The sequence below is a fragment of the Orcinus orca genome, chromosome 12, assembly GCF_937001465.1.
Source record: "Orcinus orca chromosome 12, mOrcOrc1.1, whole genome shotgun sequence".
In the NCBI taxonomy this organism is placed as follows: Eukaryota; Metazoa; Chordata; class Mammalia; order Artiodactyla; family Delphinidae; genus Orcinus; species Orcinus orca.
Window position 1 is genome coordinate 68676569 of NC_064570.1, and position 27985 is coordinate 68704553.

Here is a 27985-nt window from a genome sequence, read left to right on the forward strand (position 1 = left end):
AGCAGCGAAGACCCAATGCAGCCAAAAATTAAATAAATGAATAAAACAAAATAAATTTAAAAAGTGATAGCAGGGAGAGTTGTAAAGGAGGTGATGGCTCATGTCTCAACATGTGCCTAAGGGCACGGTGTGCCAGGAGCACTGCTCTGGGAATATGCCCTGTGTAAAGTCACCATGGGCAGGAGAAGAGAAGAGAAGGAAAACTTGAGTTTACTATGTTGATTTCCATGGAATTTTAAATTTGTCAGCTGGTGGACATAAACGGCCAATTTGAATACTTTTTACTATGAAAATAATCTGTGAAGTCTTCATCCCTGGAAGTCTTCCTAAAAGGAACAATGACCACCTAAAGGAATGTTTGGGCGTGCATAAACCATGATTCTGAGAATCTGAGTCTCAGCTACATTATTTTTTTGAACTCTTTTCCAGCTCTTTCCAGCTCATCATGAGATCTGCAGCAACCCTTGGGCTTTGACAGCCCATATCGGGTGATGACATGATAGTTAAGTTGTATCAACAACGATGAATCAGGATGTGAATGAGCTTCTCTGTATAGCTCTCTAGTGATGAAATACCTAGCAGAAGTACTTCTCCCACTTCTATGCAGCAAAATGGTTAGTAGTGGAGGTACTATGCAATTTTAGAAATAAGCAACATACTTCGCTTTAAACATGATTACAGAAATTGAGCTGAGCCCCATTTAGGAGGCCTGCTTCATTTTCACAGTTCTGTGGTCTGGGGGCTAAATTTCTGAAGGGAGGAAAAAGGCAGGCAGGCAGGCATATTTTCTGCATTTGCTAAGCTGCCCTCAGACACTTCTACTCATTTATTTGTTGAAGACAGGATCATCTCATTGAATTCAGCAGGTAAACAAGTACACCAGCAAGAGAAGAAAGGCTGGCTCATAATCTCCTCTGTATTTCAAATATGTATTTCTAATATGTTCCCCATGGAAGAGACTGCACAGGGAACCAGACCCAGGCCCCTGCTTCCTGCCCCTTGAACAGGGTTAATTCAGGGAAGTCCCGGATTCACAAGTCCACCCTGGGTGTTTAAGGTCATGCACATTGCACCTGAGTGTATAATTATGGCAAACATACACTGTGGAGCAATGTCAAGTTCAGATCTGAGCATATACTGCTTGGAGCTGGGAGTGAGAGAAAAATGGTAAGAGAACCCTGAATTATTTGGGGAAAAAAACCCTCCCCCAATCCATTTGACCATCTATTAGTCCCTCCCAGACTCTGAGAGATTTGGTGCAGGAAGCACGGAAGGACAATAAGGAAGGTTAGGAAGAAGCACCCTGGGAGGCTGACACCCTCTGCTTCATCCTTCTAACTCAAGGACAAGCAGGGTTAGGTTGAATACAAGGTCTTACCCCAAACTGGACGCAGATGGAAACACATAAAACTATATGATATTTTAATAACGCACAACCTTGATAGCCTGAGATAGAAGCAGGAACCACTTCCATTTAGCTTCAATTCCCTTTCATTTTCACTACGTAGGGGGCCAGTCTCTCACCTTGCAGTACTGGGTGGAAATAGCTTAAGACTAAACTTCCCGTCTTCACTCGCATTTCCAAGCTTTATTTGGTAATTTAAGAAAACGAGTCAGCCCCATCACCTCCCCACCTGGGTATTTTCTTTCTCAGGAGCACATCACTGTTTTCTGACCGCTGGAGCAACCGTGCATTCCTTTCTAATAAAAGGTTTTTCCATCAGGGTTGGCTCTGCATTCCCCCTCGTCCTCCCGCGGTCCCCGCAGCATACCCGTCTCCTCCGGACTGCCACCCAAATTCCTTCCTGGACCAAGCACCCCTTTTCTACCTTTACTTAATTTTTACGCCGCCTCAAATCCTTCTGCAAGGAAGCCGTATAAAATTCTCAAAGCACAGTTCTACACAGTGTCGACACTCAGGTTCACACATCTGGGGTGCTGTTTGATCGAGAACCGTGTCCCGTGCTAAGAAGTCCAGAGGCAGGCACGGTGCCTGGGCGACCCCCGTAGTCGCCCTCCCCGGGCCCTAATCCCCGCCGCCTTTGAGCCTCAGACCGGGCAGAAATCCGCCAGCCCGAGCCCGAGCCCGAACCTCTGCCTCGGGACGGGGTCAAGGGGAGGCCGAGGCCGTACCGGAAGGCGTGCGCTCCTCACCTGGTGGACGGTGCGCGCAGCCGCCGCGCACTGGGCAAACCCGGGCGTCCGGTGGTTCCAGAAGTCTCACTCCGAACCGCTCCTTTTCCTCTCGAGCTTTACCAAAGCGCCGCTTCTCACGGCACCCGGCTTCGGGGCGCTTCGAGCCCGGGCGCTGGCCCCTCGGGCGCCCTTTGCCCGCGCGGTGACCCCGGGCTGCGGCGAGAAGAGGCCGGGAGCGCGGCGCGCAGGGCGGCAGGCGCTGCGTTCCGCCACGTCTGGGCGCCCCGACAGGAAGAGGAGGCGAGAGCGAGAGCGGAGAGGAGGAGACGGACCAGGAGAAGAGCGGGAGCGCGGGGCCGTCTGTTAAATCGACCGGTAGGTTGCAGCCGTCCAGGACACCCTTGAAAGGAGAAGGGGGTGGGTGGGATGAAGAGGTGGGGCGGGGTGCAGTGCGGGGGTGGTGGTGGACGAGAACAGGGGGCCGGAGCTCCGAGGTGCTTCAGGTCTTGCTTAGGCTGTAAAAGAGAAATTCTGGAGCTGACGGCGCCCCAGGGCTCCCAGTTGCCAACGCTAGAGGGCAGCGCTGCCCGCAATATAAACTTGGCCTAAGGGGAGGGGGGCGGAGTGGACGAGGGCCCTTCGCTGGCGGCGGGCCAGTGGCTGCTGGGAGAAGCATACCCCGTTCCTCTCTCCTGTGGCCAACCTGGCTACGGGGGAGAGTGGGGGCAGATTTGGACTTTGTCTCCTGCGGTTCCTCCAGGCAAACCCTCTGGAGGTGAATTATTCCTCAGCTTTCCTCAAGGGGAAAATTCCAGTCAACATCCACAGGATGTTTTACGGACAGGGATGGGAAGAAGCGGGTGGGGGGGGGCAAATTGGGGTGGAGAAAAGTTGGCAGGAGCTTTCGTGCTCTTCCGAGTGTTCTGAGTATCCACCTGCCGCGAGGCCAGAGAATTTAACTTGGGAGGGACTTTATAGAATCCTGGCCCGGCTGAAGGAGGCTTCCCGAGGGCTAGTGGATTACTAACTGTCTGGAACCTGGGTAGCTCTGAAACCTTGAGGCTTTATGTAGATTTATTCCATGATATTTCAGGAAAAAAATCAGATTATTTGAACCACAGCCCTGGCAGATGGGAGAGGAGACATGGGAGCCATAAAATGAAAGAGAAAATTTTACATAGACAATGTGATTTGCAGACAGCTTGATATAATCTTTGAGTTGAAAGGTCATTGGAACTTCTGCAGACAAACCATGTGGTTCCCCAAATACCTGACTCACGCTTGCCTTTGCTGTGTGTAGCCTCATGGCTAAATTGACGTGATTTTTTTCAAGTAGCTTGGCAATTCTAAAGCAAACAAAATCCTTCTTCAATTCAGAAAGCAAGCATGTGTACCCTTCTTCCTGCTTTCTGGAGTGCCTCTCAGGATCAGCAGGGACTGGGTGATGGGTATGAAGGAGAATTTCACTGAACCAGAGAAAGTTGGAAAACCAAAATCCTGAATTGTGCTTTGCTTCTGCTAATCCTATGAAACTAAGAGAAAAGGCTTAAGCTGACTGAAGCCTAACAGGAGGATGGGATGGAAGGATTTTTTTTTTCCACCAAAGAAAGGTGGTGTTTCCAAGTCATTGGAATTTTTAAAAAATTTTAAATTTTTTCCTCTATTTAAAATTTTTTATTGAATGAAATACTCTTTTTTAAAAATCTGATTTCATTTTATTTATTTGTATTAAAATTTTTTATTTTTATACAATTTTAAAGGTTTACTTTCCATTTACAGTTATTATAAAATTATTGGCTATATTCCCTGTGTTGTACAATACGTCCTTGAGCCTATCTTACACCTAATAGTTTGTACTTCCTATTTCCCTACCCCAATATTGCCCCTGCCATCACTGGTAACCAGTGGTTTGTTCTCTATATTTGTGAGTCTGCTTTTTCTTTTGTTATATTCACTAGTTTTTTGTATTTTCAAGATTCCACGTGTAAGTGATATCATATAGTATTTAGAAGGATTCTTTAAATTCTATAGTGCTTTACAATTTTCAGAAGTTTCACACATGTGATTTCATATAATCCCGTAATAACCCCCCTTTTCCATCTACCCTTATATTGCCCCTCCCCCTTCCCTCTCCCCACTGGTAACCACTAGTTTGTTCTCTTTATCTGTGAGTCTGCTTCTTTTTGTATTATTCACTAGTCTGTTGTATTTTTTAGATTCCACATGTAAGTGAGATCCTACAGTGTTTTCCTTTCTCTGTCTGACTTATTTCACTTAACATAATGTCCTCCAAATCCATCCGTGCAAATGACAAAATTTCATTCCTTTTTATGGCTGAGTGGTATTCCATTGTATGTATATGCACCACATCTTCTTTATCCATTCATCTGTTGACACTTAGGTTGCTTCCATATCTTGGCAATTTTAAATAATGCTACTATGAGCATTGGGGTGCATGTATCTTTTTGAATTAGTGTTTTTGTTTTTTTCAGATATACCCAGGAATGGCATTGCTGGGTCACATGGTAGTCCTGTTTTAAGTTTTTTTTGAGAAGACTCCATGCTGTTTTCCACAGTGGCTGTACCAATCCAAATCATCATTTTGAAATATGTTTGATGATAGAGGTGTTATGTAAAAATAAACAGAACAAGAATCATTCCTCATCATTAAAAAGAAACTCACAGAATCAAAGTTTTGTAGATATCCCAGGAGCAAGGACATGGTCATACTCTGGCAACTCTGGAGTCCTTCCAAAAGATGAAGGAGATTCTATTCTTTCCATTCTATTCTATTCTTTTTTAGGAAATTAGCTTATCTATTCTTTGGTTATTACAGTGTAGGCAACTATGGAAACATGTATCATACACTTGGAAACTCTGCTGAACATACCTCAGAACACCCCTGCTTTAGCAGATTTCAGCTTCTTGAAGTTCATGGTTATTCTCAAGCTATGAATGAACTTCTGGGATATATTTTACCAGTTTTAATGAAAGCCAACATCTGCTTAATTAGGAGCTGATAATTTAGCTGGTGGATTGCCCATTTGAATTTCCACAAGGTTCTATGAGTGCTTTAAGATTGTAGGTATATGTAAATCACATACTGATTTCATGTGGAGAGCTCCTTGTCAGTTTAAAAAATATCTATAAGGATTGAGTTGGAGCCCTGAGCACATGGCATAGCAAACTCATCAACTTTCGGTGTGAACTCAAAAGTCATTATGAAGGAATTAACTGATCAAATTTATTCATTCAAAAAATGTTGATAAATGAGTACCATGTTCCAGACATGAGGCAGCTTCTGGGAATACAATAAAGAAAATATAGTTTCTTCTCTCACAGAACTTAGCATCTGGTGGAAAGTCTGATTCACAAACTGTAAGTCCAATCCAAAGTAATAGTTGGGCAAAAGGGGAAGTACAGGGAGGGGTGGGAACGCAAAGTGGGGGGAATCCTGGGAATACTCAGGGAATCCCAGCCTGAGTACCAGGGAGTATTAGCTGGACATGGGGGTGGTGGTTGGTAGTGGTGGGAAGTGGAAAAAATGATGAACAATGCGTTGCTTCCGAGGCATATCCCAGTCGCATTTGTTAACTTTCCACGTGGATGTTGGACACTTACTTCAACATCTGAGGGAGCAAGCATGCACATTTTCCTACCAGAAGATGGCCTAGAAGCTTCTTAAGGTAGGGGACTGTGTATGACTTGTTCATCCCAGCAGTAGTACGGGGAAAAGTCAAGACCCTAGTAGACATTTATCTGTAATTTCCTACCTCCACCGTGGAAGTAGGAATAAAGTGAGAAGGGAAGGAGTTATAATGGGGAGGAGCTCACAGTAATTGAGCTCACAGAATCCTAGACGCTTTCCACATGATAGCCTACCAAACAATCCCAATAACCGTATGACATAGTTCTCATCTCTTTTACTGTTGATTTCAAAGAATGAGCTTCCGATTGCTTTCTAGATTTATGTTGTGACAAAAGCCAGAGGAGGAGTATGAGATGTCTACAGTTAGCTTCCTGTATTAGTCAACTCTCAGTAAGTTCCGCTATGGTCACAAAGCATAACCCGCAAATCTCAGTGGTTTATTACAGCAAATGTTTGTATCTTGCCCACAATACATATTAGCTGTGGATTAGCAGGTTCACTCCACATGTTTGTCCAGGGACACAGGCTGATGGAGCCAGACCATTCTTAGGCGGAGGGAAGAGTCATGGCAGAACATCACAGTGCTTCTTAAAGTTTTTGCTTAATTATAAGATTGATCATTTCTGCTCCCATTCCATTTGTTAAAGCAAGTCACATGGCTGAGTCTGATGTCAACTGAATGAAAAGTATACTTCCTCCACTGGGAGGGATTCCAGGGAAGGGCTGTGTAGAGATGAGCCTAGGAGTGACAAATATTGTCCACCAGGTATTCAAATGACAAGTGTCCAGCAATGCTTTTGAATGAAAGCATTTTCTCTTTAAAAATATTTATGTATTGACTTTATTGGCCAATGGTGTTCACCAAACTCAGGATATGGGGAGCAAAATAATAAATCTAGGCTGATTAACTTAATTGATTAGACTACGTCATCAGAGTCCCAACTTTACAGGAACAGTTGTCCTTGCACTAGGAAAAAGCTCCTTGCTCTGGCAACGGGCTGGCTCTTTCTCCACATTAGCACACGTTAACACCTGTTCCCATGAAGAAGTAAGTAAGGCAGCCTAGGTTGGTTAGAACAAACATAGCAAGGAACAAACCCTCAGGCTCTAGAGGTATTGACAGGGGCTCATGGTCAACCCTTCTTCATGGAAAGTGATCATAGGAAGCAGCTCACTCAGTGGTGAGTAGAAATAGGTTATTTTCAATAAATATTTCTTGCACACCTCCAACCTGGAAGTTTGAAATAATATATGTAGGACCTGGTCCCTGCCCTCAAGGAGCTCAAAGTCAAGGTAGGGGAAGGTACTTCCATGGATGACTTCATGGAAAAGCTAAAGGAGCAGAGAAGCCTAGGTGGAGGAATTGGGGCTCAGCTGGATTTGGAAAGATGTGCAGAGGACAACTGGGCTTTCTCAGTGTAGGGCTGATCTTTCTGCCTCAGTGCCTCTCTTCCTGCCCTTGGGAAAAGGAGGCGCTCAAGGGTAAGTACATTGCTGGTGGTCATATAGGTGGTATGTGCTGAGCTAAGGTTTGAACCCATGACTGCTCTAAGGCTTATTCTTTTTCATTCCATTGGAGTGTGTTCCAGAGATGGGCTGATGGAGCTCCAAAGAAAGCTTGGTTATGGGAATGAGTGGGCTGTGGAACTCAGGCTCATGAAGCAAGGGATTCCTGTGGGAGTATTTGACTGTGAGGATGGGGGTTTGGGGGGATAAGAGAGTACCTTAAAATGTGTTTATTATTATTTATTTTTATCAGTAATAGTACTACTTTGTGTAGAGATTGACAACTTTCAAAGCACTTTGTCTTCAAAACTGAGCAATGTCAAATCATTTCTTTAAAGAGAAACAGGGTTTACAATATAACATATTAGGTGACAATAACACCTTCACTTTGTATTTATTTATTTAGTTTAATAGCTTGATTGAGGTATGGTTTATACAACGTAGCGTTCACCCATTGTGAGTATACAATTCAGTGGTTTTATTAGCTTTATGAAGTTGTGCAGCCGTCACCACAGTCCAGTTGTAGAACACCTCCAGTGCCCTAAAACGTTCCTTCATGGCCGTTTACAGTCAATTTCCCTCCTCCCACCCCTGTCCTAGGCAGCCACTGAGCTGCTTTCTGTTTCTGTAAGTTTGAAGATCAGCACATATGAATACGCAATATTCTGTGTCTGGCTTCTTTTACTTGGCACAGTGTCTTTGGGTTCATCAGTATGTAGTATGTACCAGTAGTTCCTTTCAGTTGCTGAATTGTTTTCCATTGTACAAATATGGCACATATTTTATTTTGTTTTAAATTTAATTTTTTATTTTATATTGGAGTATAGTTGATTTACAACGTTGTGTTAGTTTCAGGTATATAGCAAAGTGATTCATTTATACATATACATGTATCCATTCTTTTTCAGATTCTTTTCCCATATAGGTTATTAGAGAATATTGAGTCGAGTTCCTTGTGCTATACAGTAGGAACTGTATATGATGATCTATATCATATATAGTAGTGTGTATATGTTAATCCCAAACTCCTAATTTACCCCTCCCCCCCAACCACATTTCCCCTTTGGTAACCATAAATTTGTTTTTGAAGTCTGTGAGTCTGTTTCTATTTTGTAAATAAGTTCATTTGTATCATTTTCTTTTAAGATTCCACATATAAGTGATATCATATGATATTTGTCTTTCTCTGTCTGACTTACTTCACTTAGTATGATAATCTCTAGGTCCATCCAGGTTGCTGCAAATGGCATTATTTCATTCTTTTTTATGGCTGAGTAATATTCCATTATATATATGTATCACATCTTCTTTATCCATTCCTCTGTTGATGGACATTTAGGTTGCTTCCATGTCTTTGGCTATTGTAATTGATGGACATTTAGGTTGCTTCCATGTCTTGGCTATTGTAAATAGTGCTGCAATGAACATTGGGGTGCATGTATCTTTTTGAATTATGATTTTATCCAGATATATGCCCAGGAGTGGGATTGCGGGATCATATGGTAGTTATGTTTTTAGTTTTTTAAGGAACCTCCATACTGTTCTCCATAGTAGTTGTATATAGCACATATTTTAAAGTCCAGTCACCAGTTGCTGAACATTTGTATAATTCCTTAACTTTAAATAGCACTTTTAAATTTACAAATCACTTTGATATACATTATCTCAGTTGACCCTCATGAATCATAGGAAGAAGTCAAAGCAGGTTGTTATTCTCATTTTATAATGACAAGGATGATAATAATAGCTGACATTTATTGAGCTCTTACTATTTGCAGCACTGCTCTAAACATGCTATGTATATTAACTCATTTAATCTTTGCAACAGCCTTATGGGGAAAGGGCCATTATTATCCTCATCTTTTTTTAAAAAATATTTATTTATTTTTGGCCGCATCAGGTCTTAGTTGCGGCACGCAGGATCTTTTGTTGCGGGCTTCTCTCTAGTTGTGGCATGCAGGCTCCAGAGCACATGGGCTCAGTAGTTGTGGTGCGTGGGCTCTGTAGTGGTGGTGCATGGGCTCAGTAGTTGCAGTGTGGGCTTAGTTGCCCTGCGGCATGTGGGATCCTAGTTCCCCGACCAGGGATCGAACCCGCGTCTCCTGCATTGGAAGGCAGATTCTCAACCACTGGACCACCAGGGAAGTCCCTATTATCCTCATCTTTTAGATTGGTAGACTGGTTCAAAGAGGTTAAGTAATATTCCCAAATCTTTGTAGCCAGTAAGTGGCAAGATGGGGGTTTAAAACCAGGCAATCTGACACCAGTAGTGAGGCCTAGAGAAGTTAGGAAATGACTTGACTTACTTAAGGCCATTGCTAGTAAATGGAGGTGTTTCTCTCTCTCTCAACATGGGCATATTTGATATAAGTTTATTTATCAGATCCCAGAGAATTTTAGACAAAATTGGACACCTTGGACGTTAATATGTAGCACACTTCTTTTTGTATGGATGATAATATGGCTGAGAAAAGAAAGAAAGATGTATGTGTCCTGTTCCAAAATCGCATATCTGGTCAGAGGCAGGGCCTGGATTAGATTCCAGTTCTCCTGACTCCAGAGTTGGTACTTTTGTCATTAGCCTCTTCCTTAAAGATCAATACAAAGCCTGATGTGATGGAAACATTTAGGATCCTTGGAGACAGAAAGAGGATGAGCTTGTATTAAATAGGGGGATTCTGAAATGGGAAGTAAAAGCTGAAGGAGGCATAATTCTTTGAGTTTGGAGCACAAAGAATGCATGTCTGACAGGGCTTGAAACCTACTTTAGCAAAGTCTTGAATTCACAGGTGACTGGGCCAGCATGAGAATTTCATGTGTGTCATGTATCTATCTATACAGAGAGAAGAGGCCACAGTCCTATCAGAAAGGGTTGGTGTTAAAATTTTTTTCCTTTAAATTTAGCTACAGCAGACTCTGGAAACTATTGTCAACAAGTACTTCCCAAAGTGAGTCCTTGGAAAGAAAATAAATCGAGTTTCCCCTGAGAGCCCCTCTCAAAATTTCAGCTCTAGGAACTTCAAATATGTTAAATGTAGTGCCTTTCTCTCATCGAATGTTCGACCCATTCCTTTGTCCTCACGTTGTGTGTGAGGGTCCCTGGTGTTACAGCTTTATCCTTCATTAGATCCTCTTTAGGAGAATATTCTTCTTGAGCTTTCCAGATGGTATTCCCATTTTTTTCATTGTACTGTTTTGTTTTGTTTCATCTTCTCTACATTACTCTCTTTGTTTTTGCTGTTGTTCTCTTTACTTAGCCTCCCTTGGGAGATGGTGCAAGCCTTCCCCTCAGGGCTGTGGTGCATGGTGGGGGAAAGTGTGCATGGTGGGGCACTGCTGGGGAGACAAAGTCTGCAGAGCTGCCTCTCAGACACCAGATTCTCCCTTCATCGTGGCTTATTAGGCTTTTTGCTTTCCAGGCTCTAGAGGCACAAATTCAAGGCGGGATTTTTACTTCCCCATACTCTTTTATCTTATCAAGGACAGGCCTATCCAGAGATTTGGGTTATTCACAACAACTATGTTTGTTTTGGTTGTTTGTTTGTTTATTTTCTCTTAACCTTACAGGGGAAGTTCAGGAGCATTACACAGAGGAGGCAGAATGGAGGATGGCCTGGAAGGAGTGATGAGTCAGAATGTACAGGTTTTGGGGAAGTCATATTCCAAGCAGAAGGTTAGTTTACAATAGCAAATGTGTGAATTCATTTGAGTCATAAGCTAAAGTGTTTACAGAATAAAATAGCTCAGCGTGACTGGTCCTGGGTCTGTGTTTATGGGTTAGGGCTGGGGTAATGCTGTGGAAGTTAAGCCTGAAAGGAGGAAGAGCCCCGTCCACCACTGTAAGGGGTTTGAAGGACCTTAATCTGGATTAGATCATAGAAGGTCAAGACTGCAAGCAAGGAAAACCAGAGCTATTACAATAATTATGTGTGAAATTATAGTAATCTGGAAGAAGATAGAGGTTGTGGATAGATACAGAGGTAGGGAAGTATTTGAGAGAGACTTAAAAGGAAAAGTCAATAGGATTTGGTGACCAGCTGGAGAGGAGAGGCAGGAGGGAAGAGGAATGTTGGAATTTTCGCTTGTTTCTAGGCTGGGAGATGAAAACTATGGTTTTAAAATGCAAAGGTGAAAAGAAAGTAAATAGACTAACCCCAAAGGCCATTTTTGGATACAGGTTATCTAGAGATCAGTCACAGACCTGCTGATCAGACAGAATTGATTCAGTGGCTTCCTGAGGTTTGTGTCCTCCTCTTGTGCATAATGTCTAATTGTTGGACCAGAGAGCAGCAGGTTTCTTCTTCTTCATCAGAAAATTTCCACATACTGATTCCAATTCAACACTCTGATTAATTTAAAATTAATTTTACTAGTAAGAAAAGAAGTGGGCAGGGAATAGACAGGTTTGTGGGGAGAGGAGAAAACATGAGAGGAGGGGATTACATTCATTATGATTCTTATATCTGAGGTGCTTCCCTGGTGCAGTGGTTTCTAACCCTGACTTTGCATCAGAATCATCTGGGGACATGTAAAAAAAAAAAAAATCAATAAAATCAAATTCTGCCCTAGATCTACTGAATCAAAATCTCTGAGGCTGTGGCTGAGGAATCTGTGTTTTTTGAAACTTCTCCAAATGATTCCTTAATGTGTTAAAAAGAAAACCAAAATATTGTTGGAGGCTCAGATACAATGTATTTTCTTGAAGGTAATTTTGTCTTAGAACAGGTTTGCTCAAGCTGTTCATATTGTGCAACCCTCCTTTTACCCTGACATATATTCAGTGGTTGTCTAAGTCGTCTCAGGCTGCCATAACAAAATAACATAGACTGGGTGGCTTAAACAAAAGAAATTAATTTTCTCATAGTTCTGGAGGCTGGGAAGTCCAAGATCCATGTTCTAGCAGGGTTTGGTTTCTGGTGAGGGCCTTTTTCCTGGCTTGCAGACGGCCGTACTTCTTTGTGTCCTCACATGGTGGAGAGAGAGTGAGAGATCTCTGGTGTCACTTCCCTTTTACAAGGATACCAGTTCTATGGGATCAGAGCTTCATCCTTATGATTTCGTTTAACCTTAATTGCCTTCTTAGAGGCCCTTTTTCCAATACAGTCACATGAGGGGTTAGGGCTTCAACATATGACTTTTAGGGGGACACAGTTCAGTCCTTTGCAGTGGTCTACAAAGTCAGTCTCATTGTCAACAATAGTAACAGTAAGACACATACATATAGAATGTTTTCTAGCTTCTTTTCACTATAGTTTTTAACACTTTGCTTCCTTTCTCACTTTTTCAATTTGCAAATCAAAAATTAAAAATCAATGATAGCAAGAAGTAAAGTTCTTTAGAAATGTCAAAGAGATACAGTCAGTTGTTTGATAGGACATATCAGAGTAGTCCTAGTGTCCAGAATATCAGAATAGTCCAATTATTTTGATGCTTGAACCACTTGCACAGAACAATATACTTTTATAATTTGTTCAGGGATTAGAATAATTATTTTGTTATTCAAGTAAAATTTTTAATTTTAAGTTAGCATATAATTAAAGATTGTTTTATAAATTTAATTTTAATGATAACAACCATAATATACATGTGGCAGGGTTGTGTTCTCCCTCCTCTTGTCTACTCCCATTTCTGGGACTTGAAATATACCCAAGTACAAATAACCAAGAATGGCCTTTTGAACGTACCTCAGAAGGTGCCGAAAAAAAGACAGAGGTTTTCTTTTGTTTTGTAGCACAATAGTAAAACAGGGGATATGTCAAAAAAAAGGTCTGCTCTGGCAATGTGGAAGTTCAGCCTGTCTTGTAGATAACCCAACCTGAGGTCAGACTCTAATAGGGGCTTTTCCCCCCACCCCATCTCACTCCACCTCCAGCCACATCTAGTGATCCAGAAGAGAAATCAGATAGGCAAAACCTGCTTTGAAAGTCGAGAAGAGAAAGGAACAGGCTTGGTTTGGGTGCAGTTGGGAAGCAAAAAGGTGTTAAAGGATCCTGAGGTTGAGGGAAGGGGAGAAGAGTAAGAATGTAAAAAGAGATGGGTTGGAGAAAAGAATCAGAGGAGCTGGACTGAAGCTCTCCTCCTCCTGCTGTACCTGTGGAGAAGTTTTTCCATTAAGATCAGAAACAGCACAAGGATATCCCCTCTCTCCACTCCTTTTCAAAATTGTACCGGAAGTCCTTCCTAACACAATAAGACAAGAAAAGGAAATAAAAGATACATAGATTGGGAAGGAAGAACTAAAAATTGTCTTTGTTTATAAATGACACAACTGTCTATATAGAAAATCCAACAGAATCAACCAAAAAAGAAAAAAAAAAAAAGCCCTACTGGAATAAGTAAGCAATTATAGCAAGGTTGTAGGATACAGGGTAATATACACAAGTCAGTCATTTTTCTATATACCAGCAATGAACAATGGAATTTGAAATTAAGAACACATAATAAATAAAGCAAAAATGCTATTTTGCTTTAGCATTCCCCAAAATAAAATACTTAGTTATAAATCTAACAAAACATTTACAAGATTTATATGACAAAATCTATAAAGCTTTTTTTTTTTTTTTTTTTTGCTGTACGCGGGCCTCTCACTGTTGTGGCCCCTCCTGTTGCAGAGCACAGGCTCCAGACGCGCAGGCTCAGCGGCCATGGCTCACGGGCCCAGCCGCTCCGCGGCATGTGGGATCTTCCCGGACCGGGGCATGAACCCGTGTCCCCTGCATCGGCAGGCAGACTGTCAACCACTGTGCCACCAGGGAAGCCCCTATGGGAAGGTTTTTAATCACAGTTTCAATTTCTTTACTGTGATTGGTCTGTTCATATTTTGTATTTCTTCCTGGTTCAGTCTTGGAAGGTTATACCTTTTTAAGAATTTGTCCATTTCTTCCAGGTTGTCCATTTTATTGGCATAGAGTTGCTTGTAGTGGTCTCTTAGGATGCTTTGTATTTCTGCGGTGTCCGTTGTCACTTCTCCTTTTTCATTTATAATTTTATTGATTTGAGGCCTCTCCCTCTTTTTCTTGATGAGTCTTGCTAAAGGTTTGTCAATTTTGTTTATCTTGTTAAAGAGCCAGCTTTTAGTTTTATTGATCTTTGCTATTGTTTTCTTCATTTCTATTTCATTTATTTCTGCTCTGATCTTTATGATTTCTTTCCTTCTACTAACTTTGGGTTTTGTTTTTTCTTCTTTCTCTAGTTCCTTTAGGTGTAAGGTTAGATTGTTTATTTGAGATTTTTCTTGTTTCTTGAGGTAGGCTTATATAGCTATAAACTTCCCTCTTAGAACTGCTTTTGCTGCATCCTGTAGGTTTTGGATCATCATGTTTTCATTGTCATTTGCCTCTAGGTTTTTTTTGATCTCCTCTTTGACTTTCAGTGATCTCTTAGTTACTTAGTAACATATTGTTTAGCCTCCATGGGTTTGTGTTTTTTACATTTTTCCCCTGTAATTTATTTCTAATGTCACACCATTGTGGTTGGAAAAGATGCTTGATATGATTTCAATTTTCTTAAATTTACTGAGGCTTGATTTGTGACCCAAGATGTGATCTATCCTGGAGAATATTCTTTGTGCACTTGAGAAGAAAGTGTAATCTGCTGGTTTTGGATGGACTGTCCTATACATATCAATTAAATCTATCTGGTCTATTGTGTCATTTAAAGCTTGTGTTTCCTTATTAATTTTCTGTCTGGATGATCTGTCCACTGGTGTAAGTGAGGTGTTAAAGTCCCCCGCTATTATTGTGTTACTATCGATTTCCTCTTTTATAGCTGTTAGCAGTTGCCTTATGTATTGAGGTACTCCTATGTTGGGTGCATATATTTTTTATAAATGTTATATCTTCTTCTTGGGTTGATACCTTGATCATTATGTAGTGTCCCTCCTTGTCTCTTGTAACATTCTTTATTTTAAACTCTACTTTTTCTGATATGAGTGTTGCTACTCCAGCTTTCTTTTGATTTCCTTTGGCATGTAATATCTTTTTCCATCCCCTGACTTTCAGTCTGTATGTGTCCCTAGGTCTGAAGTGGGTCTCTTGTAGACAGCATATATACAGGTCTTGTTTTTGTATCCATTCAGCGAGCCTGTGTCTTTTGGTTGGAGCATTTAATCCATTCATGTTTAAGGTAATTATCTATATGTATGTTCCTGTTACCATTTTCTTAATTGTTTTGTGTTTGTTATTGTAGGTACTTTTCTTCTCTTGTGTTTCCCACTTAGAGAAGTTCCTTTAGCATTTGTTGTAGAGCTGGTTTGGTGGTGCTGAATTCTCTTAGCTTTTGCTTGTCTGTAAAGCTTTTGATTTCTCTGTTGAATCTGAATGAGATCCTTGCTGAGTAGAGTAATCTTGGTTGTAGCTTCTTCCCTTTCATCATTTTAAATATATTGTGCCACTCCCTTCTGGCTTGTAGAGTTTCTGCTGAGAAATCAGCTGTTAACGTTATGGGAGTTCCCTTGTATGTTATTTGTCATTTTTTCCTTGTTGCTTTTAATAATTTTACTTTGTCTTTAATTTTTGTCAGTTTGATTATTATGTGTCTTGGCATGTTTTTCCTTGGGTTTATCCCACCTGGGGCTCTCTGCGCTTCATGGACTTGGGTGGCTATTTCCTTTCCCATGTTAGGGAAGTTTTCGACTAAAATCTCTTCAAATATTTTCTCAGGTCCTTTCTCTCTCTCTTCTCCTTCTGCAGCCCTATAATGTGAATATTGGTGTGTTTAATGTATCCCAGAGGTCTCTTAGGCTGTCTTCATTTCTTTTCATTCTTTTTTCTTTATTCTGTTCTGTGGCAGTGAATCCCATCATTCTGTCTTCCAGGCCACGTATCCGTTCTTCTTCCTCAGTTATTCTGTTATTGATTCCTCCTAGTGTATTTTTCATTTCATTAATTGTATTGTTCATCTCTGTTGGTTTGTTCTTTAGTTCTTCTAGGTGTTTGTTCTTTAGTTCTTCCAGGTCTTTGTTAAATATTTCTTGTATCTTCTCAGTCTTTGCCTGCATTCTTTTTCCGAGGTCTGGATCATCTTCACTATCATTACTCTGAATTCTTTTTATGGAAGATTGCCTAGCTCCACTTCATTTAGTTGTTTTTCTGGGGTTTTATCTTGTTCCTTCATCTGGTACCTACTCCTCTGCCTTTTCACTTTGTCTATGTTTCTTTGAATGTGGTTTTCGTTCCACAGGCTGCAGAATTGTAGTTCTTCTTGCTTCTGCTCTCTACCCTCTGGTGGATGAGGCTATCTAAGAGGCTTGTGCAGGCTTCCTGATGGTAGGGACTGGTGGTGGGTAGAGCTGGTTGTTGCTCTGGTGGGCAGAGCTCAGTAAAACGTTAATGCACTTGTCTGCTGATGTGTGGGACTGGGTTCCCTCCCGGTTGGTTGTTTGGCCTGAGGCAATGCAGCACTGGAGCCTACCTAGCTCTTTGGTGGGGCTAATAGCAGACTCTGGGAGGGCTCATGCCAAGGAGTACTTCCCAGAACTTCTGCTTCCAGTGTCCTTGTCCTCACAGTGAGCCACAGCCACCCCCCCCCGCCTCTGCAGGTGACCCTCTAACACTAGGAGGTAAGTCTGGATCAGTCTCCTATGGGGTCACTGCCCCTTCCTCTGGGTCCCATTGCGCACACTACTTTGTGTGTGCACTCCAAGAGTGGAGTCTCTGTTTCCCCCAGTCCTGTCGAGGTCCTGCAATCAAATCCTGCTAGCCTTCAGTCTGATTCTCTGGGAATTTCTACTCCTGTTGACAGACCCCCAGTCTGGGAAGCCTGTCATGGGGATCAGAACTTTCACTCCAGTGGGTGGACTTCTGTGGTATAATTGTTCTTCAGTTTGTGAGTCACCCACCCAACAGTTATGGGATTTTTTTTTTCTACTTTTTTTTTTTTAACATCTTTATTGGGGTATAATTGCTTTACAATGGTGTGTTAGTTTCTGCTTTATAACAAAGTGAATTAGTTATACATATACATATGTTCCCATATCTCTTCCCTCTTGCGTCTCCCTCCCTCCCACCCTCCCTATCCCACCCCTCCAGGCGGTCACAAAGCACCGAGCTGATCTCTCTGTGCTATGCGGCTGCTTCCCACTAGCTATCTACCTTACGTTTGGTAGTGTATATATGTCCATGCCACTCTCTCACTTTGTCACAGCTTACCCTTCCCCCTCCCCATATCCTCAAATCCATTCTCTAGTAGGTTTGTGTCTTTATTCCTGTCTTACTCCTAGGTTCTTCATGACATTTTTTTTCTTAAATTCCATATATATGTGTTAGCATACGGTATTTGTCTTTCTCTTTCTGACTTACTTCACTCTGTATGACAGACTCTAGGTCTATCCACCTCATTACAAATAGCTCAATTTCGTTTCTTTTTATGGCTGAGTAATATTCCATTGTATATATGTGCCACATCTTCATTATCCATTCATCCGATGATGGACACTTAGGTTGTTTCCATCTCCAGGCTATTGTTAATAGAGCTGTAATGAACACTTTGGTACATGACTCTTTTTGAATTATGGTTTTCTCAGGGTATATGCCCAGTAGTGGGATTGCTGGGTCATATGGTAGTTCTATTTGTAGTTTTTTAAGGAACCTCCATACTGTTCTCCATAGTGGCTGTACCAATTCACATTCCCACCAGCAGTGAAAGAGTGTTCCCTTTTCTCCACACCCTCTCCAGCATTTATTGTTTCTAGATTATTTGATGATGGCCATTCTGACTGGTGTGAGATGACATCTCATTGTAGTTTTGATTTGCATTTCTCTACTGATTAATGATGTTGAGCATTCTTTCATGTGTTTGTTGGCAGTCTGTATATCTTCTTTGGAGAAATATCTATTTAGATCTTCTGCCTATTTTTGGATTGGGTTGTTTGTTTTTTTGTTATTGAGCTGCATGAGCTGCTTGTAAATTTTGGAAATTAATCCTTTGTCAGTAGCTTCATTTGCAAATATTTTCTCCCATTCTGAGGGTTGTCTTTTGGTCTTGTTTATGGTTTCCTTTGCTGTGCAAAAGCTTTGAAGTTTCATTAGGTCCCATTTGTTTATTTTTGCTTTTATTTCCATTTCTCTAGGAGGTGGGTCAGAAAGGATCTAGCTGTGATTTATGTCATAGAGTGTTCTGCCTATGTTTTCCTCTAAGGATTTGATAGTTTCTGGCCTTACATTTAGGTCTTTAATCCATTTTGAGCTTATTTTTGTGTATGATGTTAGGGAGTGATCTAATCTCATACTTTTACATGTACCTGTCCAGTTTTCCCAGCACCACTTATTGAAGAGGCTGTCCTTTCTCCACTGTACATTCCTGCCTCCTTTATCAAAGATAAGGTGACCATATGTGCGTGGGTTTATCTCTGGGCTTCTATCCTGTTCCATTGATCTATCTTTCTGTTTTTGTGCCAGTACCATACTGTCTTGATTACTGTAGCTCTGTAGTATAGTCTGAAGTCAGGGAGCCTGATTCCTCCAGTTCCGTTTTTCGTTCTCAAGGTTGCTTTGGCTATTCGGGGTCTTTTGTGTTTCCATACAAATTGTGAAATTTTTTGTTCTAGTTCTCTGAAAAATGCCAGTGGTAGTTTGATAGGGATTGCATTGAATCTGTAGATTGCTTTGGGTAGTAGAGTCTTTTTCACAATGTTGATTCTACCAATCCAAGAACATGGTATATCTCTCCACCTATTTGTATCATCTTTAATTTCTTTCAGCAGTGTCATATAATTTTCTGCATACAGGTCTTTTGTCTCCTTAGGTAGGTTTATTCCTAGATATTTTATTCTTTTTGTTGCAGTGGTAAATGGGAGTGTTTTCTTGATTTCACTTTCAGATTTTTCATCATTAGTGTATAGGAATGCCAGAGATTTCTGTGCATTAATTTTGTATCCTGCTACTTTACCAAATTCATTGATTAGCTCTAGTAGTTTTCTGGTAGCATCTTTAGAATTCTCTATATATAGTATCATGTCATCTGCAAACAGTGACAGCTTTACTTCTTCTTTTCCATTTTGGATTTCTTTTATTTCCTTTTCTTCTCTGATTGCTGTGGCTAAAACTTCCAAAACTATGTTGAATAAGAGTGGTGAGAGTGGGCAACCTTGTCTTGTTTCTGATCTTAGTGGAAATGCTTTCAGGTTTTCACCATTCAGGATGATGTTGGCTGTGGGTTTGTCATATATGGCCTTTATTATGTTGAGGAACGTTCCCTCTGTGCCTACTTTTTGCAGGGTTTTTATCAACAATGGGTGTTGAATTTTGTCAAAAGCTTTCTCTGCAGCTATTGAGATGATCATATGGTTTTTCTCCTTCAATTTGTTAATATGGTTTACCACATTGATTGATTTGCCTATATTGAAGAATCCTTGTATTCCTGGAATAAACCCCACTTGATCATGGTGTATGATCCTTTTAATGTGCTGTTGGATTCTGTTTGCTAGTATTTTGTTGAGGATTTTTGCATCTATGTTCATCTGTGATATTGGCCTGTAGTTTTCTTTCTTTGTGACATCCTTGTCTGGTTTTGGTATCAAGGTGATGGTGGCCTCGTATAATGAGTTTGGGAGTGTTCTTCCCTCTGCTATATTTTGGAAGAGTTTGAGAAGGATAGGTGTTAACTCTTCTCTAAATGTTTGGTAGAATTCGCCTGTGAAGCCATCTGGTCCCTGGCTTTTGTTTGTTGGAAGATTTTTAATCACAGTTTCAATTTCAGTGCTTGTGATTGGTCTGTTCATATTTTCTATTTCATCCTGATTCAGTCTTGGCAGGTTGTGCCTTTCTAAGAATTTGTCCATTTCTTCCAGGTTGTCCATTTTATTGGCATAGAGTTGCTTGTAGTAATCTCTCATGATCTTTTGTATTTCTGCAGTGTCAGTTGTTACTTCACCTTTTTCATTTCTAATTCTATTGATTTGAGTCTTCTCCCTTTTTTTCTTGATGAGTCTGGCTAATGGTTTATCAATTTTGTTTATCTTCTCAAAGAACCAGCTTTTAATTTTATTGATCTTTGCTATCATTTCCTTCATTTCTTTTTCATTTATTTCTGATCTGATCTTTATGATTTCTTTCCTTCTGCTAACTTTGGAGTTTCTTTGCTCTTCTTTCTCTAATTGCTTTAGGTGTAAGTTTAGGTTGTTTATTCAAGATGTTTCCTGTTTCTTAAGGTGGGCTTGTATTGCTATAAACTTCCCTCTTAGAACTGCTTTTGCTGCATCCCATAGGTTTTGGGTCGTCATGTCTCCATTGTCATTTGTTTCTAGGTATTTTTTTATTTCCTCTTTGATTTCTTCAGTGATCACTTCGTTATTAAGTAGTGTATTGTTTAGCTTCCATGTGTTTGTATTTTTTACAGGTCTTTTCCTGTAATTGATATCTAGTCTCATAGCATTGTGGTTGGAAAAGATACTTGATACAATTTCAATTTTCTTTAATTTACCAAGGCTTGATTTGTGACCCAAGATATGATCTATCCTGGAGAATGTTCCATGAGCACTTGAGAAAAATGTGTATTCTGTTGTTTTTGGATGGAATGTCCTATAAATATCAATTAAGTCCATCTTGTTTAATGTATCATTTAAAGCTTGTGTTTCCTTATTTATTTTCATTTTGGATGATCTGTCCATTGGTGAAAATGGGGTGTTAAAATCCCCTACTATGAATGTGTTACTGTTGATTTCCCCTTTTATGGCTGTTAGTATTTGCCTTATGTATTGAGGTGCTCCTATGTTGGGTGCATAAATGTTTACAATTGTTACATCTTCTTCTTGGATCAATCCCTTGATCATTATGTAGTGTCCTTCTTTGTCTCTTGTAATAGTCTTTATTTTAAAGTCTATTTTGTCTGATATGAGAATTGCTCCTCCAGCTTTCTTTTGATTTCCATTTGCAAGGAATATCTTTTTCCATCCCCTCACTTTCAGTCTGTATGTGTCCCTAGGTCTGAAGTGGGTGTCTTGTAGACAGCATATATAGGGTCTTGTTATTGTATCCATTCAGCCAGTCTTTTTCTTTTGGTGGGAGCATTTAGTCCATTTACATTTAAGGTAATTATTGATATATATGTTCCTATTCCCATTTTCTTAATTGTTTTGGGTTTGTTATTGTAAGTCTTTCCCTTCTCTTGTGTTTCTTGCCTAGAAAAGTTCCTTTAGCATTTGTTGTAAAGCTGGTTTAGTGGTGCTGAACTCTCTCAACTTTTGCTTGTCTGTAAAAGTTTTAATTTCTCCATCAAATCTGAATGAGAGGAGAAGGCGGAAGATGGCGGAAGAGTAAGACGCGGAGATCACCTTCCTCCCCACAGATACACCAGAAATACATCTACACGTGGAACAACTCCTACAGAACACCTACTGAAGGCTGGCAGAAGACCTCAGACCTCCCAAAAGGCAAGAAACTCCCCACGTACCTGGGTAGGGCAAAAGAAAAAACAGAGACAGAAGAATAGGGACGGCACCTCCACCAGTGGGAGGGAGCTGTGAAGGAGGAAAAGTTTCCACACTCTAGGAAGCCCCTTCGCGGGCGGAGACTGCGGGAGGCGGAGGGGGGAGCTTCGAGGCTGCGGAGGAGTGCACAGCAACGGGTGCGGAGGGCAAAGCGGGGAGATTCCCGCACAGAGGATCGGTGCCGACCGGCACTCACCAGCCCGAGAGGCTTGTCTGCTCACCCGCCGGGGCGGGCGGGGCTGCGAGCTGAGGCCGGAGCGCAGGGAGAGGACTGGGGTTGGCGGCTTGAACATAGCCTGAAGGGGTTAGTGCACCACAGCTAGCCGGGAGGGAGTCCGGGGAAAAGCCTGCACCTGCAGAAGAGGCAGGAGACTTTTCCTTCCCTCTTTGTTTCCTGGGGCGTGAGGAGAGGGGTTTAAGAACGCTGCTTAAAGGAACTCCAGAACGGGCGCGAGCCGCGGCTAAAAGCGCGAACCCCAGAGACGGGCGCGAGCCGCGGCTGAAAGCGCGGACCCCAGAGACGGGCGCGAGCCGCGGCTGAAAGCGCGGAATCCAGAGACGGGCGCGAGCCGCGGCTGAAAGCGCGGAATCCAGAGACGGACGCGAGCCGCGGATGAAAGCGCGGAATCCAGAGACGGGCGCAAGCCGCGGCTAAAAGCGCGGACCCCAGAGGCGGGCGGGAGACGTTAAGGCTGCTGCTGCTGCCGCCACCGAGGGGCCTGTGTGCGAGCACAGGTCACTCTCCACACCCCTCTTCCGCGGAGCCTGTGCAGCCCGCCACTGCCGGGTTCCCGGGATCCAGGGACAACTTCCCCGGGAGAGCGCACAGCGCGCCTCAGGCTGGTGCAAAGTCACGCCGGCCTTTGCCACCGCAGGCCCGCCCCGCACTCTGTGCCCCTCCGTCCCCGCCGGCCTGAGTGCGCCAGAGCCCCCAATCAGCGGCTCTTTTAACCCCATCCTGTCTGAGCAAAAAACAGACGCCCTCCAGCGATCTACACGCAGTGGCAGGGCCAAATCCAAAGCTTAGCCCTGGGAGCTGTGAGAACAAAGAAGAGAAAGGGAAATCTCTCCCAGCAGCCTCAGAAGCAGCGGATTAAAGCTCCACAATCAACTTGATGTACCCTGCATCTGTGGAATACCTGAATAGACAACCAATCATCCCAAATTAAGGGAGTGGACTTTAGGAGCAAGATCTATGATTTTTTCCCCTTTCCTCTTTTTGTGAATGTGTATGTGTATGCTTCTGTGTGAGATCTTGTCTGTATAGTCTTGCTTCCACCATTTGTCCTAGGGTTCTATCCGTCCATGTTTTTTTTTCTTAATAATTAATTTTAATAACCTTATTATACTTTACCTTCGTTCTTTCTTTCTTTCTTTCCGTCCTTCCTTCCCTCCTTTAGACAACGAATCATCCCAAATTGAGGAGATGGTCTCTGACAGCAAGATTTAGGATTTTTCCCCATTTACCTCTTTTAGTGAGGGTGTATGTGTATGCTTCTGTGTAAGATTTTGTCGGTATAGCTTTGCTTCCAACATTTGTCCTAAGGTTCTTTCCGTCCCTTTTTTTTTTTTTCCTAAATAAGAAGTTTTTAATTCAATAACTTTATTATACTTTATTTTATTTTTACTGTATCTTCTTTCTTTCTGTCTTTTTTCCTTCTTTCCCTCCTTCCTTCCTTCCTCCCTCCCTCCCTCCCTCCTTTCTTTCCTTCTTGCCTTCTTTCCTTCTTTGCTTCTTTCTTTCTTTCTTCTTTCCTTCCTACCCTCCTTTCCTTCTTTCTTTCCTCATACTTCTACTAATTCCCTCTACTTTTTCTCCCTTTTATCCTGAGCCTGTGGATGAAAAGCTTTTGGTGCTCCAGCCAGGAGGCAGGTCTCTGCCTCTGAGGTAGGACAGCCAACTTCAGGACACTGATCAACAAGAGACCTCCCAGCTCCACATAATATCAAACGGCGAAAATCTCCCAGAGACCTCCATCTTAACACCAGCACCCAGCTTCACTCAACGACCAGCAAGCCACAGTGCTGGAAAACCTATGCCAAACAACTAGCAAAACAGGAACACAACCCCACCCATTAGCAGAGAGGCTGCCTAAAATCATAATAAGGCCACAGACACCCCAAACACACCACCAGACGTGAACCTGCCCACTAGAGAGACAAGATCCAGCCTCATCCACCACAACACAGGCACTAGCCCCCTCCACCAGGAAGCCTACACAACCCACTGAACCAACCTTAGCCACTGGAGACAGACATCAAAAACAGGAGGAACTACAAACCTGCAGCCTGCAAAAAGGAGACCCCAAACACAGTAAGATAAGCAAAATGAGAAGACAGAAAAACACACAGCAGATAAAGGAGCAAGATAAAAATGCACCAGACCTAACAAATGAAGAGGAAATAGGCAGTCTACCTGAAAGAGAATTCAGAATAATGATAGTAAGGTTGATCCGAAATCTTGGAGATAGAATGGACAATAGATTGGACAAAATGCAAGAATCAGTTAACAATGACCTAGAAGAACTAAAGATGAAACAAACAATGATGAACAACTCAATAAATGAAATTAAAAGTACTCTAGATGGGATCAATAGCAGAATAACTGAGGCAGAAGAACGGATAAGTGACCTGGAAGATAAAATAGTGGAAATAACTACTGCAGAGCAGAATAAAGAAAAAAGAATGAAAAGAACTGAGGACAGTCTCAGAGACCTCTGGGACAACATTAAACGCACCAACATTCGAATTATAGGGGTTCCAGAAGAAGAAGAGAAAACGAAAGGGACTGAGAAAATATTTGAAGAGATTATAGTTGAAAACTTCCCTAATATGGGAAAGGAAATAGTTAATCAAGTCCAGGAAGCAGAGACAGTCCCATACAAGATAAATACAAGGAGAAATACACCAAGACACATATTAATCAAACTGTCAAAAGTTAAATACAAAGAAAGCATATTAAAAGCAGCAAGGGAAAAACAACAAATAACACATAAGGGAATCCCCATAAGGTTAACAGCTGATCTCTCAGCAGAAACCCTACAAGCCAGAAGGGAGTGGTAGGACATACTGAAAGTGATGAAGGAGAAAAACCTGCAGCCAAGACTACTCTACCCAGCAAGGATCTCATTCAGATTTGATGGAGAAATTAAAACCTTTACAGACAAGCAAAAGCTGAGAGAGTTCAGAACCACCAAACCAGCTTTACAACAAATGCTAAAGGATCTTCTCTAGGCAAGAAACACAAGAGAAGGAAAAGACCTATAATAACGAACCCAAAACAATTAAGAAAATGGGAATAGGAACATACATATCGATAATTACCTTAAATGTAAATGGACTAAATGCTCCCACCAAAAGACAGAGATTAGCTGAATGGATACAAAAACAAGACCCTTATATATGCTGTCTACAAGAGACCCACTTCAGACCTAGAGACACATACAGACTGAAAGTAAGGGGATGGAAAAAGATATTCCATGCAAATGGAAGCCAAAAGAAAGCTGGAGTAGCAATTCTCATATCAGACAAAATAGACTTTAAAATAAGGAGTATTAAAAGAGACAAAGAAGGACACTACATAATGATCAAGGGATCGATCCAAGAAGAAGATATAACAATCGTAAATATTTATGCACCCAACATAGGAGCACCTCAATACATAAGGCAAATACTAACAGCCATAAAAGGGGAAATCGACAGTAACACATTCATAGTAGGGGACTTAAACACCCCACTTTCACCCATGGACAGATCATCCAAAATGAAAATAAATAAGGAAACACAAGCTTTAAATGATACATTAAACAAGATGGACTTAATTGATATTTATAGGACATTCCATCCAAAAACAACAGAATACACATTTTTCTCAAGTGCTCATGGAACATTCTCCAGGATAGATCATATCTTAGGTCACAAATCAAGCCTTGGTAAATTTAAGAAAATTGAAATTGTATCAAGTATCTTTTCTGACCACAACGCCATGAGACTAGACATCAATTACAGGAAAAGATCTGTAAAAAATACAAACACATGGAGGCTAAACAATACACTACTTAATAATGAAGAGATCACTGAAGAAATCAAAGAGGAAATCAAAAAATACCTAGAAACAAATGACAATGGAGACACAACGACCCAAAACCTGTGGGATGCAGCAAAAGCAGTTCTAAGGGGGAAGTTTATAGCAATACAAGCCTACCTTAAGAAGCAGGAAACATCTCGAATAAACAACCTAACCTTGCACCTCAAGCAATTAGAGAAAGAAGAACAAAAAAACCCCAAAGCTAGCAGAAGGAAAGAAATCATAAAAATCAGATCAGAAATAAATGAAAAAGAAATGAAGGAAACAATAGCAAAGATCAATAAAACTAAAAGCTGGTTCTTTGTGAAGATAAACAAAATAGATAAACCACTAGCCAGACTCATCAAGAAAAAAAGGGAGAAGACTCAAATCAATAGAATTAGAAATGCAAAAGGAGAGGTAACAACTGACACTGCAGAGATAAAAGAGATCATGAGAGATTACTACAAGCAACTCTATGCCAATAAAATGGACAATCTGGAAGAAATGGACAAATTCTTAGAAATGCACAACCTGCCAAGACTGAATCAGGAAGAAATAGAAAATATGAACAGACCAATCACAAGCACTGAAATTGAAACTGTGATTAAAAATCTTCCAACAAACAAAAGCCCAGGACCAGATGGCTTCACAGGCGAATTCTATCAAACATTTAGAGAAGAGCTAACACCTATCCTTCTCAAACTCTTCCAAAATATAGCAGAGGGAGGACCAGTCCCTAACTCCTTCTACGAGGCCACCATCACCTTGATACCAAAACCAGACAAGGATGTCACAAAGAAAGAAAACTACAGGCCAATATCACAGATGAACATAGATGCAAAAATCCTCAACAAAATACTAGCAAACAGAATCCAACAGCACATTAAAAGGATCATACACCATGATCAAGTGGGGTTTATTCCAGGAATGCAAGGATTCTTCAATATACGCAAATCTATCAACGTGATAAACCATATTAACAAATTGAAGGAGAAAAACCATATGATCATCTCAATAGATGCAGAGAAAGCTTTTGACAAAATTCAACACCCATTTATGATAAAAACCCTGCAGAAAGTAGGCATAGAGGGAACGTTCCTCAACATAATAAAGGCCATATATGACAAGCCCACAGCAAACATCATCCTCAATGGTGAAAAACTGAAAGCATTTCCACTAAGATCAGGAACAAGACAAGGTTGCCCACTCTCACCACTATTATTCAACATTGTTTTGGAAGTTTTAGCCACAGCAATCAGAGAAGAAAAGGAAATAAAAGGAATCCAAATCGGAAAAGAAGAAGTAAAGCTGTCACTGTTTGCAGATGACATGATCCTATACATAGAGAACCCTAAAGATGCTACCAGAAAACTACTAGAGCTAATCAATGAATTTGGTAAAGTGGCAGGATACAAAATTAATGCACAGAAATCTCTGGCATTCCTATATACTAATGATGAAAAATCTGAAAGTGAACTCAAGAAAACACTCCCATTTACCATTGCAACAAAAAGAATAAAATATCTAGGAATAAACCTACCTAAGGAGACAAAAGACCTGTATGCAGAAAATTATAAGACACTGATGAAAGAAATTAAAGATGATATAAATAGATGGAGAGATATACCATGTTCTTGGATTGGAAGAATCAACATTGTGAAAATGACTCTACTACCCAAAGCAATCTATAGATTCAATGCAATCCCTATCAAACTACCACTGGCATTTTTCACAGAACTAGAACAAAAAATTTCACAATTTGTATGGAAACACAAAAGACCCCGAATAGCCAAAGCAATCTTGAGAACGAAAGAAGGAACTGGAGGAATCAGGCTCCCTGACTTCAGACTATACTACAAAGCTACAGTCATCAAGACGGTATGGTACTGGCACAAAAACAGAAAGATAGATCAATGGAACAGGATAGAAAGCCCAGAGATAAACCCATGCACATATGGACACCTTATCTTTGATAAAGGTGGCAGTAATGTACAATGGAGAAAGGACAGCCTCTTCAATAAGTGGTGCTGGGAAAACTGGACAGGTACATGTAAAAGTATGAGATTAGATCACTCCCTAACACCATACACAAAAATAAGCTCAAAATGGATTAAAGACCTAAATGTAAGGCCAGAAACTATCAAACTCTTAGAGGAAAACATAGGCAGAACACTCTATGACATAAATCAAAGCAAGATCC